Genomic DNA, 22,995 nt, shown 5'->3' with positions numbered 1-22,995 from the left:
TTTGTTACTCACTTGATAGATTAAAAGGCGGAGAGGGTAGATTTCACTTTCATTCTAGGCTAGGTAAGACTCTTTTCTCTTACCTTAGTACTTCTTACAAGGAGTGGAAAGATAAAATTGTTAAGGTCAGAGGGGCATGGCGATCTTCGTCCGCTCGGGATTTATTTATTCGATCGAGCTTTCATGCTCCATCCGTTCTCGTATTAGATGATTCGGGCGAGTCTTCTTGCTTCGTCTATATTGTAAAGCATTTTTGTTATATTTATGACTTCTTAGGTCATGAAACTGACTTTTTCTCTTCGAAATTTGCAGATAGTCTCGCCTTGTTTATTTGCTGAAAAGAGTTTGGAGCGACATTCCTTCTACTAGGGTCCTTCTCTTCTTGAGACGATTTCAAAGGATTCTCCTGTAATTGTTCAAAATCCCAAGGAGCCCATTGATCTTGACACTTTTGATTTCAAGGCTATCCTTTTATCGTCTGCCCCTCTTTCCCTTTCTCAATCAGCGATGGAACTTTCTCCTCCAAACCCTCGTACGACTAAGAAGGAGAGGGAGACAGCTACTAAATTGCTGCAGGAAAGAAAAAACCTCCTTGTTGAGGTGAGCAAGCTTCCCTCTTCTCAAAAGCAAAAAGGGTTTCAGTCAGGGACTAAGCGTCCCTTAGCGAAGGATGATTCTCTTTCAAAGCACCCCAAGCCTGTGGCTAGAGCTTTTGGGGGAAAAAAGGGCCTTAATTCCTGGCGCTGCTGATGTTGTCGGGGGTGATTTTACAGGGTCTACTGAGAAATGGTTCCCCAAAATGATGAAGGCTGATGGGTCCCCTATTACCATCGTTGACTCTGGTGCCGAAGACCCAAAGACGTTGATGGGTTTAGCTAGAGGGATGTGGCCTCCCAGATATTAAATTTTACAACAACAAATGAGTGTTGATGATCTGTTGTCTCTTGCTCCCAAGTCCATAATGGAGGTAATTCTTCCTATTTTATTTATTTATTTATTTTTTTAATTTTTTTTATTTTTTTATTTAGGTTTGTTTTTTGACAGTTCTCTTTTGTTTGTGCACAGAGCTCTTTCTTGATGTTTGCTTTTATGAAGAAGCTGCCAGCTGACTCCCTTCAGGTGAACCAGTCTGCTGCCCTTCAAAAGAGGATAAGTGTTTTGGAGGCTTCCCTCGCCGAGGAAAAGAGAGAGAAGGTCCAGCAGCTTAAGTCAATTGAGTACTTTGACAAGAGAGCTAAGGAACTTGAGCACAAAGTGGCTGAACTTAACTTACAGCTTAGGAAGGCAAATTCTTTTATTCAAACCTGCAAGGATGGGGTTTTAGAGATGTTCAACCGTTTTTCCCAGATTGCAAATCTTCGCTATGCCAAAGGTTTTAGGCTTGGTTTTGTTCAGGGGTAGCTTCCTTCTAAGGAGAAAGATTATGGTGATGCTGATGAGCATGATGCCGAATAGGGGCTCTTGGTTGCTGGTGAATATACCGAGCCTTCAGTTGGCCCTAGAGAGATTGAATTTGCTGCTCTGCTGAAGGGCGAGGTGGCTGCTGAAGTTCTGCCTCCTCTCAAATATCCTTCGGGCTCTCAGGGGTAACCTGCTTTGTCGCTTAATGCTCCTTCCTCTACTCCAGCCAGGGTAGAATTGGTTGATGCTTTTATGCAGAGGTTTAATGCGGAAGGTGGAGCTGAGCCAGAGAGTGACCTTGCGTAGCTTCTCGTTTGTTTTTTTTATTTTTTTAGTTTCTGTTTTTGTTTTTGTTTTTGTTTCGAGGTGTTAGGTATGCCCCACCTCTTTTGTAGAAACTCCCCCTCCCCAATTGGAGAATATAGAAGTTTCTTTCTACAATCCTTGGGATCGCCTTTGCTTGTGTTCTTGTTTGTGATTTGATGCATTTGTGTATTTTGTGATCGGCTCTTGTGGCTGCCTGACTTTTTGCACTTGATTATTTTTCGGACTAATTCTGATTGGGCATTGGTATATTAGGGCCTTTGCCTATTTTTCTTTCGGCTCTTGGGGCCGTTCGGCTTTTTGGGACTTGTGTAGTTTTATTGATCAAGCTCGTTCGAGGTGTTAGGCTTTTGGGGCTTTCGCCTATTTTGCGATCAGCTCTTGGGGCCGTTTGGCTTTTTAGGACTTAAGTAGTTTCACTGGTCGAGCCAGTTCGAGCATTAGGCTCCTTGGGCCTTCGCCTATTTTATAATCGGCTCTTGGGGCCGTTCGACTTTTTAGGACTTGAGCAGTTTCACTGGTCAAGCCCGTTCGGGGGTTAGACTCTTGGGGCCTTTGCCTATTTTGAGATTAGCTCTTGGGGCTGTTTGGTTTTTTAGGACTTGAGCAGTTTCACTGGTTGAGCTCGTTCGGGAGTTAGGCTCTTGGGGCCTTTACCTATTTTGTGATCGGCTCTTGGGGCCGTTTGGCTTTTTAGGACTTGAGCAGTTTCACTGGTCGAGCTCATTCGGGCGTTAGGCTCTTAGGGCCTTCGCCTATTTTATGATCGACTCTTGGGGCTGCTTGGCTTTTTAGGACTTGATCAGTTTCATTGGTCAAGCCCGTTCGGGCGTTAGGCTCTTGGGGCCTTCGTCTATTTTGCGATCAGCTCTTGGGGCCGTTCGGCTTTTTAGGACTTGAGCAGTTTAACTGGTTAAGCCTGTTCGGGCATTTGGATCTTGGGGCCTTCACCTATTTTGTGATCGGCTCTTGGGGCCGTTAGGTTTTTAGGACTTGAACAGTGAAGCCTGTTCGGTCGTTAGGCTCTTGGGGTCTTTGCCTATTTTGTAATCGGTTCTTGAGGCTGCTCGACTTTTTAGGACTTGAGCAGTTTCACTGGTCAAGCCTGTTCGGGCATTAGGTTCTTGGGGCCTTCCCTTATTTTGCGATCGGCTCTTGGGGCCGTTTGGCTTTTTAGGATTTGAGCAGTTTTACTGGTCAAGCCCATTCAGGCGTTAGGCTCTTAGGGCCTTCGCCTATTTTGTGATCGGTTCTTTAGGGCTGCTCGGCTTTTTAGGACTTAAACAGTTTCACTGGTTAAGCCCGTTCGGTCGTTAGGCTCTTGGGGCCTTCGCCTATTTGCGATCGGCTCTTGGCGCTGTTTTTAAGACTTGAGCAGTGTCACTGGTCAAGCTCGTTCGGGCGTTAGGCTCTTGGGGCCTTTGCCTATGTTGCAATCGGCTCTTGGGGCCTTTGCCTTTGTTGCAATCGGCTCTTGGGGTCGTTTAGCTTTTTAGGACTTGAGTAGTTTCACTGGTCAAGCCCGTTCGGGCGTTAGGTTCTTGGGGCCTTCGCCTATTTTGCGATCGGCTCTTGGGGCCGTTTGATTTTTTAGGACTTGAGCAGTTTCACTGGTCAAGCTCGTTCGGGCGTTAGGCTCTTGGGGCCTTCGCCTATTTTGTGATCGGCTCTTGGGGCTGCTCGGTCTTTTAGGACTTGAGTAGTTTCACTAGTCAAGCCCGTTCGAGCGTTAGGCTCTTGGGGCCTTTGCCTTTTTTGCGATCGGCTCTTAGGGCTGTTCGGGTTTTTAGGACTTGACAAGTTTCACTAGTCAAACCCATTCGGGCATTAGGCTCTTGGGGCCGTTTGGCTTTTAGGGACTTAAGCAGTTTCACTGGTCGAGCCCGTTCGGGCGTTAGGCTCTTATGGCCTTTGCCTATTTTGTGATCAGCTCTAGGGGCCGTTCAACTTTTTAGGACTTAAGCAGTTTCACTGGTCGAGCTCGTTCAAGCATTAGGCTCTTAAGGCCTTCGTCTATTTTGTGATCGGCTTTTGGGGCTGCTCGGCCTTTTAGGACTTGAGCAGTTTCACTGGTCAAGCTTGTTCGGGCATTAGGCTCTTGGGGCCTTCTCCTATTTTGCGATCGGCTCTTGGGGGTGTTTGACTTTTTAGGACTTGAGCAGTTTCCCTGGTCAAGCCCGTTCGTGCGTTAGGCTCTTGGGGCCTTCGCCTATTTTGCAATTGGCTCTTGGGGTCGTTTAGCTTTTTAGGACTTTAGTAGTTTCACTGGTCAAGCCTATTTGGGCGTTAGGCTCTTGGGGCCTTTGCCTATTTTGTGATCGGTTCTTGTGGCTGCTCGGCTTTTTAAGACTTGAGTAATTTCACTGGTCAAGCCCGTTTAGGTGTTAGGCTCTTGGGGTCTTTGTCTATTTTGCGATCGGCTCTTGGGGCCATTCGGCTTTTTAGGCCTTGAGCAGTTTCATTGGTTAAGCCCGTTCGGGCGTTAGGCTCTTGGGACTTTCGCCTATTTTGTGATTGGCTCTTGGGGCTGCTCGGCTTTTTAGGACTTGAGCAGTTTCACTGGTCAATCCTGTTCGGGCATTAGGCTCTTGGGGCCTTTGCCTATTTTGCGATCGGCTCTTGGGGCCATTCGACTTTTTAGGACTTGAGCAGTTTCACTGGTCAAGCCCTTTTCGGGCATTGGCTCTTGGGGCCTTCGCCTATTTTGCGATCAGCTCTTGGGGTTGTTCGATTTTTTAGGACTTGAGTAGTTTAACTGGTCGAGCCCATTTGGGTGTTAGGCTCTTGGGGCCTTCGCCTATTTTGCGATCGGCTCTTGGGGCCTTTCGAATTTTTATGACTTGAGCAATTTCATTAGTCATGCTCGTTCGGGCGTTAGGCTCTTGGAGCCTTCGCCTATTTTATGATCGGCTCTTGGGGCTGCTCGGTGTTTTAGGACTTGAGTAGTTTTACTGGTCAAGCCCGTTTGGGCGTTAGGCTCTTGGTGGCTTCGCCTATTTTGTGATTGGCTTTTATGGCTATTCGGCTTTTTAGGACTTGGGCAGTTTCATTAGTTAAGCCCGTTCAGGCGTTAGGCTCTTGGGGCCTTCGCCTATTTTGCGATCGGCTCTGTAGGCTATTTGGCTTCTTAGGACTTGAGCAATTTCACTCATCAAGCCCATTCGGGCGTTAGGCTCTTGGGGCCTTCACCTATTTTGCGATCGGCTTTGGGGGCCGTTCGACTTTTTAGGACTTGAGTAGTTTCACTGGTCAAGCTTGTTCGGGCGTTAGGCTCTTGGGGCCTTTGCCTATTTTGTGATTAGCTCTTGGAGCTACTCGATTTTTTAGGACTTGAGAAGTTTCACTGGTCAAGCCTGTTTAGGCATTAGGCTCTTGGGGCCTCGTCTATTTTGTGATCGGCTCTTGGGGCCATTCGGCTTTTTAGGACTTAAGCAGTTTTACTGGTCAAGTCAGTTCGGGCGTTAGGCTCTTGGGGCTTTCGCCTATTTTGCGATCGGCTCTTGGGGCTTTCGCCTATTTTGCGATCGGCTCTTGGGGCCATTCGGCTTTTTATGACTTGAGCAGTTTCACTGGTCAAGCCCGTTCATGCGTTAGGCTCTTGTGGCCTTTGCCTATTTTGCGATCGGCTTTTGGGGCCGTTCGGCTTTTTAGGACTTGAGCAGTTTCACTGGTCAAGCCCATTCGGGCGTTAGGCTCTTGGGGCCTTCGCCTATTTTGCGATTGGCTCTTGGGGCCGTTCGGATTTTTAGGACTTGAGTTGTTTCATTGGTTGAGCCCGTTCGGGCATTTGGCTTTTGGGGCCTTTGCCTGTTTGTAAGTCCGTCTTGAGTGTTTCGATTCGGGTCGACCCCTTTTTATTGGGCCTTTGTGGTTAAAACGGGTGTCGGATCTTCTTCATATGGGTGTTCTTTTGCTGATGTTAAAATCAAACGATTTTGTTTAATAGAAAACCCATTTTCTGTTTAAAGTGAGATAGCGATTTGAAAAGAAGCAATCTATCCCAAAAGAAAGCGGGGAAGGCTCTGAATTGCTGACCCTTCGATAATGGGCTGTGACTATCCATGGGTCTCATAATTCAGTGCCCTCGCCCACTGATTGTATACCCAACAGGTTATATTTTAATAATAAAAGATTCTTTTCCTTTTTTTATCGATGTGGTACCTCGATTTCTAGAAACAGGAAAACATCCTTTCATTTAAAAAAAATATGGGGAGTGTGTGGAGACCTCTGACAATAGGGCACTTCAATGTTGTAAGTGGGATCCCATTGTCAATGGGTCCTACACACTGATAAAGAGGTAAGTGAGGATCCTTATAAGAAAAGGATTAGATTCTACTTTTTAAATGATGGGGGATATCGTCTCCTGTGGGTGAGGAGGTTTTACTTTTTCATGAAAAAGATTTTTAAAAAAAATAAAAAGTATGAAGTGGAGACCCCTGATGGTGGGTCCTTTTACATGTCGCGTACCATCAGGGGGCCCACTCCACTATTTTGATTTGGTGTTTATTTTAAACTAAAAGTTTTGTTTATCATGAACTTCATTGTCTTCATTATCTGAAATATCAGAGTTAGATAAAGTAACAACATGAGGACCTCTTTCAAGAAAAGCGATATAAGAAAGATCATTAGCATCATTAGGAGAATCATTGTCATTTAAAGTAGAATTTTCAAACATAGAAACTTTCATTGCTTTTCCTCTATTCCTATCTTTTTGTTTTTTCCTAGGACTAGGACAAACATTAGATGAGTGACCTTTGCCACCACAATTCCAGCAAGTGAATTCAGTTTCTTTTGACTCTTCTACTTTCTTTTCATTAAACCTGAATTTCAACGACTTGTCAAAATTTTGAGGATTAGCCACGTTGCTATTCATTCTCCTTTGTTGTTTTTGCAAGATCTGATTAAATTGCCTTAACAGAAAAGAAAAATCATCATTAGAGTTGTCATCCATAGAATTCTTAACCTGTGAAGATTTTAAAGCAAGATTGTTCTCCTTCTAATTTAAATCAAAGTTTTGCATCTCAAAAGTTTTTAATGAACCTACCATCTCATCAACTTTACAGGTAGTCAAATCCCAATGTTCAGTGATGGTTTCAACTCTAATCTAGAATCTTTTAGGTAAAGACCTTAAGATTTTCTCACAGATTTTCTTATCACTAACTTTTTTTTTACCTAAGTGACGCAATTCAGAAATTATTTCAAGAAGATTAGAATAAAAATTAGAAAATGATTCATCTTCTTTTATCACAATGTTCCCAAAGTTATGAGAAAGCATCTGAATTTTGGACAACTTCACTTTTGAAGTTCCTTCATGAGTAACCTGCAAAATATCCCAAGCTTCTTTAGTAGTTTTACAATAAAAAATTCTAGCATATTCAGATGGAATAATAGAATTAATAATTACATATAAAACTTTGTCATTAGCATCATTACGCTCAATTTCAATAGCAGTAAAAGCAAAAGGATCTTTTAAGACCTTGATTTCTTTACCATTTACAGTTTTATCTTCTGTAGGTGGTTAATAGCCAGATTAAACTATAGCCCAAGTTTAACCACCAGAATTTTGCAAATAGACTCTCATATTTGATTTCCAAAAATTGTAATTATCTCCTTCAAATAAAAGACCACGTTGATTAGAACTACCTTGTTTCAACGCATAAGACATGATTTTAAATTTTTTTTTGAAATCAATCAAAACTTTCCACAAGGATCAACTCAATGTGTAGATATTGACTCTGATACCGATTTGTAAGTCGTATGCAGCGGAATATTTAGAAAATTTTGATAATTTTAAAATAGATCTGTGTCTTTTCCAACTTTACTTATTTTAGCAATTAAACAATTAATTACATGCGGATAAAATAAAGCAAAGTATAAAGTTAGAGATGACACCAAGATTTTTAGCAAGGAAACTTCAGTTGATAAAATACGTCAACTGTTTGTATGGGAAAAACCTCATAGACTGTACAGTCCAAAGTAAACCGATCCACTATGCTTGAAACAAAGTATACTGAACTTTTACTCTGGCTCAGACCCTATGGCTCTACCAAACACCAACTACTGACAATCCTCTAACTTTGCGACTCCCCGTCCAACAGCCACTTGGCCTCAGGCTTATGCTTGATATTTGTAGAAGAGTAGCAGGTAGATTAGATAACATTCCACGAATGCTCTAACCCTTTCAAAGTGTGATCGTTTTTACTTTTGTTCTTCAATCGTTTGAATTCGATGTAAAAATAGATCTGTTTTTATTTGATCGATGTAGATGCAACTGTATAATCATGATCAGGATTTGAACACCACAACTCTAAACTCACTATGTGTTTATGTGTATGTGTTTTTTAGAAAGATGATAGAAAAATCAACTCTGATTTTCTGCAAAAATAATCTTCCTAAAGCTTTTAAGAATAATAAATTTATAGAATAAAAGTCGTGAATAAACCTATGTAATACCCCTAATTTTAAAAGGATAGTCTCGATAGTTTATTTTGAGGTGTTATTGTAATTTTTGCATTTTATGTGGTTATTTGGCCATTTCCTTGGTTATTTGCATTAATTGTTATTATTTGATTTATTTGCATTACTTGGATTATTTGATTTAAGTGACTTATTTAAATTAATTGATTAATTGTATTTTACTTTTTGGTGAATTAATTAATGGTTTAATTGGTGTAATGCGTAAGTGGAATTAAGTTAGGGTTTTAGTTATTTTTCTTCACCTTGTAGTCGACTCAGTTTTCCCGTCTAGTATTAGGACTAGAATTAGGGTAAACTTATGGGCCTATAAATACATGTATTACGGTTCTGCCTAGGGTTTTAGAACCCTATTTACGATGTAGAGGCAGGGAAAGAACAGAGGAGGGATTACAGTAGGAATCACCGGAGAACTTAGGAAAGTGACGGTGCAAGGCTAAAGGCAAGTTCTAATCCTTACTCTTTTCCTTTGGCTCGTATTCTTTGCAATCTTAACACAACTTCAGGAGTAAAGGAATATAAACATTTATATATTTTGCATGTCTTATGTATTTAAGTTAGTATGTGTTTTCTTGTATCGTAAACTTGATTGTTTGAATTTTTCTTGCTTAATTCATGATTTTAAACGGACGTTGAATTATTGAATAAGGAACTGAACTAACTCTGGAACACGTTGGGGAAACCTGAAAATAAGTCTGGGTTTTATGGTTGATTTGTTTAAGCCATGAACGCTTATGTACTGTAAGTTGCTCGGTTTAAGTCCTTATTGCATAATTCGGGTTTTTAATTGTTGTCGATTAACAAATAAAGGGTTTAATGGACTTAATTTACACACCTAGATGTCTTAGGAATGGAGGACAGACCGTCAGAGAACCGCTGGAGTTGACAGAGACGAAGAACAGAAGGAGGGCTGGCTCCCGTTGGAGGGGAACAAGTTCCCCAAATGAAAAAGCAGGCTCTCTTAAGGAGGGAGTCGGGTCCCCATGGTGGGGAGCCGGCTCCAAGCTTGAGGGAGGTGGCTCCCTCTTTGAGGGAGCAGGCTCCCTCCAATTTTCCCTTTTTCTGGGTTTTTCGGTGACTGTTTGGGCTACGAGGCTTGGATTTTGGGATTTTCAGGTTCTAGTTGAAGCTGTATTAGAGTGTTTAGTGATTTTTTAAAGGCTTATTAAAACTTCAGAGAGCAAACTAATGCAAAATAAACCAGTTGGGGTTTATACTTGAACAATAGGTAATGTTTAACTAAACTAGTTTACAGTTTCCGGATGTAAAAGGGTTAAATTGCTAAATCTTCAAATGGCAATTCTCAATAATGTGAATACAGTTATCATGGTTCAGTAATCTTATATAAGCATGCAAGTTTACAAATCTCTAATTTTGCTTGTTGTGGATAAATTGACAGTTGCATATACTAGATGTTTTTTCAATTATGAGAGTTTGTTGGAGTAGACCTAAATCAGTATGTTCGTATATATACTTTGCTCTATCATGCCTAGTAGAGATTAATTGATGTTTGCATGTATGTTATAAATCATCAATTATTGGATCTTGGAAAGTAGTATGGAATAAGCCTGTTAATTTATATAATTGTATCATGCTTAGTATGGAACAGTTAATGTTTATATTTAATATTTTGCCATCAATTGTTGGATATATGAAATAGTTGATAACTACATTTATTACTTATTTTATCAACTACTGGATGTTGGATTACATGCCCCGGTATGGGATGGTGGTATGTCTAGGTTTGGATTAGTTTCAAAATACTAAATCCTACCTACACGGAATAAGGGAATGGATTATAAAATAAATCATACTTATACTTAAGTTAAAGAAGCTGCACAAGCTGAACGACTAACTGGACTGCTGGTAATCTATGTTAAGTCAAAGAAGCTGCACAAACAGAATAACTGACTAGATTTCTTATGGATGGATAGGATATGACTTTAAATATATTTTATGGTATCGTGATATGAGTTTGAGTTTCAGAGTCGACAGTTAGGGAGCGTATATGCAGTAGGATGCTGTGACGACCCTGGATTTTTACAAACCCAATGTATCATGTGATGACCTGAAATGGATCCAAAATGCGAAAGCTAAATATGAACAAGCCTATAGAGATGTACATCATCCCTAAGACATAAGAATGACCTTCTGAGGAGTCCCGTGACTCAGCGGAAGTAAGACCGGAGTTAGGGTTTCAAAACCCTCCAATGAATGGACCAAGGGCAAGATGGTCATTCTAAACTAAAATGGGTGACATTGTGCACACCATTGGAAAGACAACAAAAAAATTAACAAAGATAGACTCAAGAATCACTTGATTCGGAATCCGGACGGCAAATATATGAAGTCCCGAAGTCGAAGGAAGGAACACCCCATCCCGGCTCGACCCAAATCCTGACACTACCTCACCAAAACTTGAATACCTTGAGCTACAAGAAGAATTTGAAGCTTTAATTGGTACCATTGAAAATCTTATTTCAACGCGGTCAATTTAGACACAAGAACGGACTAATTTGGAGTTAAAATGAAGGAGATATGATGCTTTGAAGTCGGAGGTGCAGTGTTAAAAAAGGATGGACGAGCGCTCGTACAGGAGCACGCCCAGGGCAATCCACACTACCCTATCTACGAGCGCTCGTGCCCCATGGATGAGTGCTCATGCCCCATGGACGAGCGCTCGTCTTGTAGACAAGCTTAGCAGTTTTTTGAGTTTGAAATGTGATTTTGAGGACTTTCTGGGCCTTTTTGAAAAAAACACAAAGAAGAATCACCCCCCCCCCCCCCCCCAAAAAATCATATTTTCCATCCAACAACGTGGATGGAAACAAAAAAACCTCACCTTAAAAAGGCAAGAATGCCTCTAGATCAGATTACTCTCAAAACGGCGAAAATGCAACTTTGCACCAAGTATGCATTTTACCCTAAATGCATTTCTAGGTTGAAACGAATATGCATGCAAACGTAATAAGTGATTTTGAGCGCGTGGGAACAATCCATGGCTCCCAGAAATGGCCGATGCAAAATCCGACCCCCAACAGCCAAAAAGGGGAATATGCACATGAAATGAAAATTTTGAAAATTAAAATTAGTAAATTATTGGAAATTACCATTTGGCCCTTGGCCACACTTCATACATGATTAATGAGACCCTATGAAAGAATAAAAATGGAATTCCCACACCCGATGCAACTATAGTGAGACAATGACTTGGCATTTTTTAATGTTTTCATAATATTTTAAGAAGTTAAAGTTACATAGAATACAATATACATGTCATTGGCCTCCGGCCTCATCTCATACATGTCAAATACATTGTAAAATGTGTACTTACGTACACATTACATATATTGAATGAAATATACACGTTTTGTCATAAAAGGCTATGGGTGGCATTTCAAGCCAACCTTTGCCAGAATTAAAACCTTCAAGTCCACAATCATCCAAGCAATGATGAACATCACGAACTAAGTCTTCGTACTTGAACAAATCCCCCAGTAACTTCTGGGTGAGTAAACAAGTTTACTCGTAGAGAATGAGCATGCATAGACTCGATTTCTTTAAAGATTTTTGCATGAACTTAAACAATACAAATGGATTATGCCACCTAACGTCTATGTCAAATGTGAGACTCAGGGAGCATCCTAAGCTACCTTAGATCATTTCTAGCATAATTCACATCCTTTATGCAATTCCAACAACATAAGAACATGCTATACAAAACAACAAGATATAGATTTTCAAAGTTATCAACTTGAAATCTAAAATACGAAAAAGACAAAAGTGGGTCATGCCACCTAACTTTTATGTTACAAATGAATCTATAGGATCATTCCTATGCTAAATTTGAACATATAACATAGATATACTTAACAATATAAAAAATATGCGATGATTCCTTAAAATCATAGTGCACCAATGTACTTAACAACATCAAATCGCCAATAACCAAAACCACAAGTCCCAATGAAACATGATTGTTAACTTGGAATTTAATGCGAAATCAAATAGGGGAAGACTTGGACATCCAATCTTGGATAAAGCCAAGAACTATGGTTATTCTGGGCATTAACCCGCTGGGAAGACCACCCTAGTGCGCATTATCTCAATTGGGGAGAACTCATACCTCCCGCACTAGGGCCAAACTCCAGCCATATCACTTGTAACAATGTCCCAAGACTCCAAAATAAACCAAATAAGTTTACAACTTATACATAATTTATACAATGCACGAAATTACCTTCCATGCACAAGTAGGTTGAAACCACATAATCCATACCTTAGAGTTTCAATTCTAAAATGGCATATATAATGTCAATTACAAAGTGTGCAATTCATTACACAAGGCAACAATATATTCCATAAAGAAAACATGTTCTCATGAATATAAATATAACAACAATGTTGTCCAATGCTTAAAACACAACAAAGTGAATACACAACAAGTCTTAGTCCATGATTTAAATATAGAGACAACTTCTAAAACACCAATAGATCCATGGAGCCATTAGATAGAATTTAATTAAATAAGATAATTAAATTTTCTAAATTTCAAATCAATTCCAAATAACCTCAAATTAATACATGTAAAACATAGCATGTTCATTACATATATCAAATCAAAAGGGTAAAATGAGCAAGACATCATCATATAGAATTTAATTAATTTAAATTAATTAAATCGCTAATTTTCAAAAGTTATTTAAATGATCCCAAATTAATATATAACAAGCACTAAGTCATGGTCACACTATATATCAAGTCTTAAATGAAATACAAGCAAAAAATAATTAACTAGAATTTAAATCAAATTAAATTCATTAAATCTCTAGATTTGAAAACTCATTTAAATCATCCCAATCTAATCTATAACAAAGATCAAGTCATGGCCATGCCATATATCAAGTCAAAAATGAGTTATAAGCATACTATGATACATCATTAATTTCCCAAATTAACATAAGACATGCATACAACTTATATCTCATATAAAAACAAGTAAAGCCACTTAGAAAATAAATTATAACACCCCTTACCTCACTAGAGAAGTGTCTCTCTAGAATCCAAGGTAAACAAGCTCAAAATGGTAAACCCTTCTAAGGTTATAAAGAGGAGGATGAGGGGAACAAAAAGTATTCCTCAGGTTTAGCTTAGAAATCAATGGAAGGCTCTAAAAAAACAAGGTCAAGGCCTAAGGTTTCAAGTTCCAATCATGGAGGCTAGGGTTTTTGGTGAGGAAGAAAATGATACAATGTGAAAAAAAGTGTGAGTGGAGGAAATAGAAATCCTCTACTCACTTTGTGATCCTACACCATGGTCAACACACACATCTATGGTCAATTGCACAAAAACCCTTCTTTAAAACCATAATCCCAAAATAACCCAAAAGTAATTGCAAGATTTAATTTGGAGCATACACTTGTCATTCATCCAAGCATCCATTGTAGGTTTAATCCTAAACCTACACTTATCAACCATCCAAGCCAACAAGTACACCTATCTTAGGTCAACAAGTGGGTGAATCTCCACCCTCCACATATCATCATCCAAGGCATCAAAGTTTTTCCACACAAATGTCAACAAGTGGACCAATGAGAGTGTGACACTTGTTACACTTTTTCAGAAATTGCAAAAAGGTCTTTTTTGAAATATCTTCCAAATTAAATTACAAAATGGTCTCTGAGACGAAAAATAATTACTTTATAGTAATTACACAAATGACCCTAAAAGAAAGAGAAATTCCAAAGAAGTGTGCATCCACACCCTTAAGGAAGAAAGTGCATTAATGCCATGCATTTCTAGGAAAGTAAAAATGAACATGGCATGGAATTTAAATATCGTTGATGCATGCAAAACTAGAATCAAATCCGAACACGAAAAGTAAGGTTATGCCAACAAAGTGACAACCGAGAAAAAGACAAAAAGTGAATAGTGTCACAAAAATGAAAATGTGGAAATGACTCAGTCCCCAAAGGAAGATGTCAATCCAAAAGAAGATGTCTCAGAAACCATTTCTGAGCACTCAAGATGACACAAGTGACGAGAAACAGAACTCTGAAAGGAAAAGACAATGGAAAAAATTGATCCGTAAAATTAGAGGAAAAAATAAAGGAAGGAAAATAATTGGGTCATTACAACCTTCCCACTTTAAAGGGATTTCGTCCCCGAAATCCAGCCCTAACAAAATAAAAGGCGAAACCAGGGTAACTACAGAGTACATCTCCGAGTATCCCACACAACAAGCTACAAAAACAATCTCAAAATTGAAGGAGAACCTACAAACCAATGTCATTTACACCCACGTGTTCACGACAGGACAACCTCTCAAAAGAAAAGTGACCACACCACCATATGACAAGTCAAAGGTCTCATATGGAACCCAAGGTCAGACAAGGAATGGAAGGCAACAACCATAAGCATTCCTCCTGATGAACCATCATACCGATCCAAAAACAACCACCAAAAGAACTCCAAAATAACCATGCAGGGTACCGAACAAAGACGACATGGCAGTACGAATAGCGACCAGAACCCACCCACGACGTACTCAAATGTGTGGTAGCAATGACAGTGCCTAGTGCCCACCCACACTTACTCGTCAGTAAGGTAGCATTGATGGCAACTAACACTCGCCCACAACGTACAACTTTGTATGGTAGCATAACAGTATAAGGCACTAGTTCATAACCTGCCCCCCACTAGGTCTACCCATGAAACCTCTTGAAACAAATGACATCAATGTCGTAAATCATCATTACCAAAAGCAATCCACTAACCTGGTATTCCGCAAGAGTTGAGACATGGTCCAAAGACGTTGACATCCCAGCCATTCTCAAAATACTGACGGCAATGTTCCAGGTACCTTCCAGCTTAAGGTCTTAATCCTCAATACAATAAAACCAACATCTCAAACATCTCAAATACTCTTAACAACATCAATCAAGAATCTAAAGCCTAAAAAACAAATCGAAACCTCCAGAAATCAAAACGAACCTCATTATAAGACATTTCGTCGAAAGTCCCACATATCTCCCTGAAACAGATCAACTACAAAACCACACCAGAATCAAACATTGGATCAAAATCCCTATCATGGATAACTAGATCCTTGAAATACAAGTCCACCAAGTGGCACACATATTAAAATCCCAACAACCAAGGTCACAAAATGAATCTCTCGAAACCATGTTTGACATCACCAAGCTAATTCAAAATTCCTCAATCTCCATCCATAAACAACCACTGGAACTACGATTCCTCAAGACCACGCCTAGTCATAACTAGGATAAGAAAACTCCACAAACAAGCCATATACAACAATGATCTTCTAAAACTCTTCCTAAGAGTCAACCACATCCAGGTCTCCAAAAACCAAAGCAAGTCTCCAAAATACATCCTTAAAAGAGCATCGAGCTCACCCTACGAATCAAACAGATCCTCAATGGTATGGACACAAGTCCCTGCAAAATGATCTCACATTGATCCACTCACTCTGAGCACCACCACCTATCAACAACCATGGCAAAAGAAAGGGAACCATCAATCCTAAGAAGAACAACACTACGACTCTGTCTCTAAAACGAAAGACAACAAGGTTAAAGACTTCACCCCCTACATGGAAGTAAGTCGACCAAAATCAATCAAATCCTCACCAAGGACCTAAGACAACAACGGTGATCCTCACGGACCAACCAACCCCAAAACTGTGCACAATGCAACAAAGAGAAGAGACTTACTCCTTGTAAAATTCCTTACTTGAACCAAGAAAGGAGGAGAAACCCTATTCTCCCACAAGTGTCAACAAGAAAAGCACGAAAATAGAGCATTCTTCCCACCTTAGGGAAGTGGTCAGCTCAAGACAAAACAAATATGGCAATTCCTCTACAAGGAATTTCACCACGAAATTATTGCAGAAACTGGCATACACACTATGTACGACCGAGGGAAACAAAAGGAAGGACCAAACATGGAAATCATGCATATGACAAGGAATGCAATTACCAAATAAGTACATCTACTCAAATAGATAAAATCAAGGGTACATGCAGCACGTCTCCACGTAAATACAAAATCATGTCACTAAAGTATAGTAACAACATGGCATCTCTAAGCATATAAAGAAGGCATGCTAATGCCACATAACAAGAAAGCAATATGGACACACTTCCACCTACTCATGTATTGCAATATCATAAATCATACTACTAACATGGTAGTAAACAAAACTGCAGAAGATAAAAATGATGTAATAATGAACCCTATGGACATCGTGTCCTAGAGTGTCTAGGTAAAAGAAAAGACCAGTCCTAGCCATAAACTGACTCCAAAAACTAATGTGACAACAACCTGTCTCAAAACCAATATGAGCCCTTACCACAATGGTAAGACTCTAACAATCCATCTCCGAATCTAGAGGTGACACTAACAATGCAATGCTCTCTCTACCCGAAACATCAATTAATTGACTTGATCCCAAAAGCGTCATCACGCAAGGAGAACTCAAAGAAATTGGCAACTATAGCCATACCAACAACAACCAAATCAATCACTTTGACTGATCTCCAAAATAACCATCATCATCGTCGATCAAAAGGACAATGCCTATCAAAACAAAACCAACATTGACTCCATCCGAACTGCACTTGTAGCTAGCCAGTACGGTAGCATGACAGTGCCATGCACCCACCCACAAACGTACCCGACTACGAAAATTGCAATCCCAGAGGAATCATCCCGAACAACCAAGGATCCTAAGAGGTCCATAACCTCATCATGGCCCCAAACCAACAAATCTAGCACTACAGCAATGCCAAATGACTCACCTCATGACATTCTAAACAAAAGGTGACTCACTACCTACCTCAAAACCAATGCTAGGTCGACAATAACCTACATTACCACAAAACTATGACTACAATCACCATCAACCTCAACTCGTGCCTCAATGACCAGTCCCGTGTCATGCCAAATATACAACACAGCTATGCATATATAAATCCAATCTAGCATACATCATATGTCATGCTCTTTACATTAGAATATAATTATGCTAAACAACAACATGCCACATATAGCACATAAGCACATAAATATGTTATCAAACTAAAACATGTTATCATGAAGCATATAAACATATAGAGCATGGCAACACAAACATGATATGCACCTAAAACCCGTCGTCCATATGTTTTCGAACCTAAGAGCTCTGATACCATCTATGACAACCCTGGATTTTTACAAACCCAATGTGTCCTATGATGACCCGAAATGGATTTAAAATATGAAAGCTAAATATGAACAAGCCTATAGAGATGTACATCATCCCTCATCCCTAAGACATAAGAATAACCTTCCAAGGAGTCCCGTGACTCAGCGAAAGCAAGACCGGAGTTAGGGTTTCAAAACCCTCCAAGGAATGGACTAAGGGCAAGATGGTTATTCCAAACTAAAATGGGTGCTATCGTATACACCATTGGAAAGATAACAAAAAATTAACAAAGATAAACTCAAGAATCACTTGATTCAGAGTCTAGACGGCAAAGATATGAAGTGTCGAAGTCGAAGAAAGGAAAACCCCATCCTGGTTCGACCCAAATCCTAACACTACCTCACCAAAACTTGAATACCTTGAGGTACAAGAATAATTTAAAGCTTTAATTGGTACCATTGGAAAGCTTATTTCGACGCGGTCAATTTAGACTCAAGAACGGACCAATTCGGAGTTAAAACAAAGGAAATATGATGATTTGAAGTCGGAGGTGCAGTGTTGAAAAAGGATGGACCAACGTTCGTCCAAGGCTATGAACGCTCATACAGGAGCACGCCCAGGGCAATCCATACTGCCTTATCTACAAGCGCTCGTGCCCCATGGACGAGCACTCATCCTGCAGACAAGCTTAGTAGTTTTTTGAGTTTGAAATGTGATTTTGAGGACTTTTTGGGCCTTTTTGAAAAAAACACAAAGAAGAACCCCCCCCCCCCCCCAACCCAAAATCATGTTTTCTACCCAACAACGTGGATGGAAACAAAAAAAACTCACGTTAAAAAGACAAGAATGCCCCTAGATCAAATTAGGCTCAAAACGGTGAAAATGTAACTTTGCACCAAGTATGCATTTGACCCCAAATGCATTTCTAAGCTGAAATGAATATGTATGCAAACGTAATAAGTGATTTTGAGTGCGCAGGAACAATCCACAACTCCCGGAAATGGCCGATGCAAAATCCGACCCGCCGACGGCCAAAAAGGTGAATATGCACATGAAATGAAAATTTTGAAAACCAAAATTAACAAATTATTGGAAATTTCCGTTTGGCCCTTGGCCACACTTCATACATGATTAATGAGATCCTATGAAAGAATAAAATTGGAATTCCCACACCCGATGTAACCATAGTGAGACAATGACTTGGCATTTTTCAATGTTTTCATAATATTTTAAGAAGTTAAAAGTTATATAGAATACAATATACATGTCATTGGTCTCTGGCCTCATCTCATGCATGCCAAATACATTGTAAAAGGTGTACTTATGTACACATTACATATATTGAATCAAATATACACATTTTGTCATAAAAGGCTATGGGTGGCATTTCAAGCCAACCTTTGCCAGAATTAAAACTTTCAAGTCCATAATCATCCAAACAATGATGAACATCACGAATTAAGTCTTCGTACCTGAACAAATCCCCCAGTAACTTCGGGGTGAGCAAACAAGTTTACTCGTAGAGAATGAGTATGCATAGACTTGATTTCTTTAAAGATTTTTACATGAACTTGAACAATACAAATGGATCATGCCACCTAACGTTTATGTCAAAGGTCAGACTCAGGGAGCATCCTAAGCTTCCTTAGATCATTTTTAGCATAATTCACATCCTTCATGCAATTCCAACAACATAAGAACATGCTATACAAAGCAATAAGATATAGATTCTCAAAGTTATTAACTTGAAATCTAAAATACGAAAAAGACAAAAGTGGGTCATGCTACCTAACGTCTATGTTCCAAATGAATCTATAGGATTATTCCTAAGCTACTTTTGAACATATAACATAGATGTACTTAACAATATCAAAAACATACGATGATTCCTTAAAATCATAATGCACCAATGTACTTAATAACATCAAATCGCCAATAACCAAAATCACAAGTCACAATTAAACATTATTGTCAACTTGGAATTTAATGCGAAATCAAATAGTGAAAGACTTGGACATCAAATCTTGGATAAATCCAAGAACTATGGTTTTTACAGGCATTAACCCGCTAGGAAGACCGTCCTAGTGCGCACTATCTCAATTGGGGAGAACTCATACCTCCCGCGGTAGAGCCAAACTCTAGCCATATCACTTGTAACAATGTCCTAAGACTCCAAAATAAACTAAATAAGTTAACAACTTATACATAATTTATACAATGCACGAAATCACCTTCCATGCACAAGTAGGTTGAAACCACACAATCCATGCCTTAGAGTTTCAATTCGAAAATGGCATATATAATGTCAATTACAAAATGTGCAATTCATCACATAAGGCAACAATATATTCCATAAAGAAAACATGTTCTCATGAATATATATAACAATATTGTTGTCCAATGCTCAAAACACAATAAAATGAATACACAACAAGTCGAAGTCCATGATTTGAATATAGAAACAACTTCTAAAACACCAGTAGATCCATGGAGCCATTAGATAGAATTTAATTAAACAAGATAATTAAATTCTCTAGATTTCAAATCAATTCCAAATAACCTCAAATTAATACATGTTAAACAATATAGCATGTTCATTACATATATCAAATCAAAAAGGTAAAATGAGCAAGACATCATCATATAGAATTTAATTAATTAAATCTATAATTTTCAAAAGTTATTCAAATGATCCCAAATTAATATATAACAAGCACTAAGTCATGGTTATACCATATATCAAGTCTAAAATGAAATACAAGCAAAATACAATTAACTAGAATTTAAATCAAATTAAATTAATTAAATCTCTAGATTTGAAAACTCATTTAAATCATCCCAATTTAATCTATAACAAAGATCAAGTCATGGACATGCCATAAATCAAATCTAAAATGAGTTATAAGCAAACTATGATACACCATTAATTTCTCAAATTAACATAAGACATGCATACAACTTATATGTCATACAAAAACAAGTAAAGCCACTTAGAAAATAAATTATAACACCCCCTAGCTCATTAGAGAAGTGTCTCTCTAGAATCTAAGATAAACAAGTTCAAAATGGTAAACCCTTCTACGGTTATAAAGAGGAGGATGAGGGGAACAAAAAGTATTCCCAAGGTTTAGCTTGGAAATCAATGGAAGGCTCTAAAAAAGCAAGGTCAAGGCCTAAGGCTTCAAGCTCCACCCATGGAGGCTAGGGTTTTTGGTGAGGAAGAAAATGATACAATGTGAAAAAAAGTTTGAGTGGAGGAAATAGAAATCCTCCACTCACTATGTGATCCTACACCATGGTCAACACATACATCTATGGTCAATTGCACAAAAACTCTTCTTTAAAACCATAATCCCAAAATAACCTAAAAGTAATTGCAAGATTTAGAGTATTCACTTGTCACTCATCCAAGCATCCATTGTAGGCTTAATTCTAAGCCTACACTTGTCAACCTTCCAAGCCAATAAGTGCACTTATCCTAGGTCAATAAGTGGGTGAATCTCCACCTTCCACATGTCATCATCCAAGACATCAAAGTGTTTCCACATGACAACAAGTAGACCACTGAGAGTGTGACACTTGTTATGTTTTTCTAAAATTGCAAAAAAGTTCTTTTTGAAAATATCTTCCAAATTAAATTGCAAAATGGTCCTTAAGATGAAAAATAGTTACTTTACAGTAATTACACAAATGACCCCAAATGAAAGAGAAATTCCAAAGAAGTGTGCATCCACACCCCTAAGGAAGAAAGTGCACTGATAGCATGCATTTCTAGGAAAGTAAAAATACACATGGCATGGAATTTAAATATCATGGATGCATGCAAAACCGGAATCAAATCCGAACACGAAAAGTGAGGTTATGCCAACAAAGTGACAACTGAGAAAAAGAGGAAAAGTGAATAGTGTCACAAAAGTGAAAATGTGAAAATGACTCGGTCCCCATAGGAAGATGTCAATCCAAAGGAATAAGTCTCATAAATCATTTCTGAGCACTCAAGATAACACAAGTGACGAGAAGGAGAACTCGGAAAGGAAAAGACAACGAAAAAATTTATCCGTAAAATTTGAGGAAAAAAGAAAGGAAGGAAAATGACTCGGTCATTACAGATGCGTAGCTGGATATACTATGTTAAGGTATACCCTGTTAGGCTTAGGTACTCATGCCCACTTAGGTGCGCTTTGCATGTTGCCTTCTACTCAGGTTGAGACCCCCTGTATAGTCCAGTGAGAGTCTTGTAGTGTAAATATATATATATATATAGCTTATATAGATATTGTTAAGTTGGTTAGAATGTATATGTGTATCAAGTCTCTGTTTGGATTGTCAATGGATAGAACTTGTTTGTGGGCCTGACCCACTTCTATTTTTCTGGTATTCGCCAGTTCCAGACTTAGACCTGATCGTGCTGAGCAGAGACAATCACTCACTCTTACGACGACGTAAGACTTCTCTCCATGGCTTCATCTTGGATATTCGTTTAGCTATTTATATTTCAGTTTGGATTTTCGTATTAGGGGTCTAATGGATGGATTCCCGAGTTATTTAACTGTTGGAGGTTTTGGATTTTAAGTATTTAATTTTAAAGGATTCTATTTGAGTTTCTTCCAGCTATGTAATATTTATTTTTAATTTAGTTTTGGATTTTGTGTTCGATTAAAAATACTTTAATTGTTTGATATTCCCTCGGGTTTGGGCTTGGGCCTGATCAACCCGTGTCTCAGATCCAAGGGGTATCACAACCTATGTGTATGACATGGTTTATATAGAGGTTTACAAAGTTCTATTCCTTCTTAAAATAAAGAAAATTTTGTGCATAGGACTTGGAAGGAAAGTTGGATGAAAAAGGAATCAAATAGAACAAGGAAACTGAAAACCTTTTGCTGCCAGGACTTCTAGTATCGGTTCCCAATCTTGGTACCAGTTCCCAAATAACAAAATTGAGTTCTGGTGGTTGGTAAATTTTTACCAATAATAATCAACACTTGCAATAGCACAAATCATTATAAAATAGGGCTATCAGAAGAGTCAGTCGAACCACAATGATTGCTAGTTTATGGCTACCAAGGTTGTAAAATCACGTTGTTTGATGAAAGAGGTGTATAAGGTTTGATTTGTTTGTCACTTAGAAATAAGAATTAAAATTTGCATAAAATAGTAAATGGAGTGAATGTAAGATGAATTAAACTTATGTAGAGAGAGCTAGGGAAATGAATCCACCACAAACCATACAAACATGCTTGCTTGCAATTAACTTGGGGAACAACTTATATATGTGACCATGATTTATAGAAATACATGATTACTACATTACCTTCAAGAATTTCATAAAATCAAGAATTAAGTATAATCCATCAAAGTTTTACATGCTTTAACTACCTAGACTAGGGTGTAGCTTATGACATGCTCACTAACCTATGGACTATCAAATTCCTTAATAAATATGATAAGAGCACATGAAATAAAAAACTAAGCATAATCCATCAAAGGAGGGGCCTAAGCTATGGACTATCAAAATTTTCATATAACATGCCATTCAAAACCATTTCATAATCTCATCTCCATTCTCACTATAAAGATATAAGCAA

The sequence above is a fragment of the Cornus florida genome, unplaced genomic scaffold, assembly GCF_030987335.1.
Source record: "Cornus florida cultivar Cherokee Brave unplaced genomic scaffold, ASM3098733v1 CherokeeBrave_3.0.0_Hap2_Chr02, whole genome shotgun sequence".
NCBI lineage: Eukaryota > Viridiplantae > Streptophyta > Magnoliopsida > Cornales > Cornaceae > Cornus > Cornus florida.
This window is presented reverse-complemented; position numbering follows the sequence as displayed.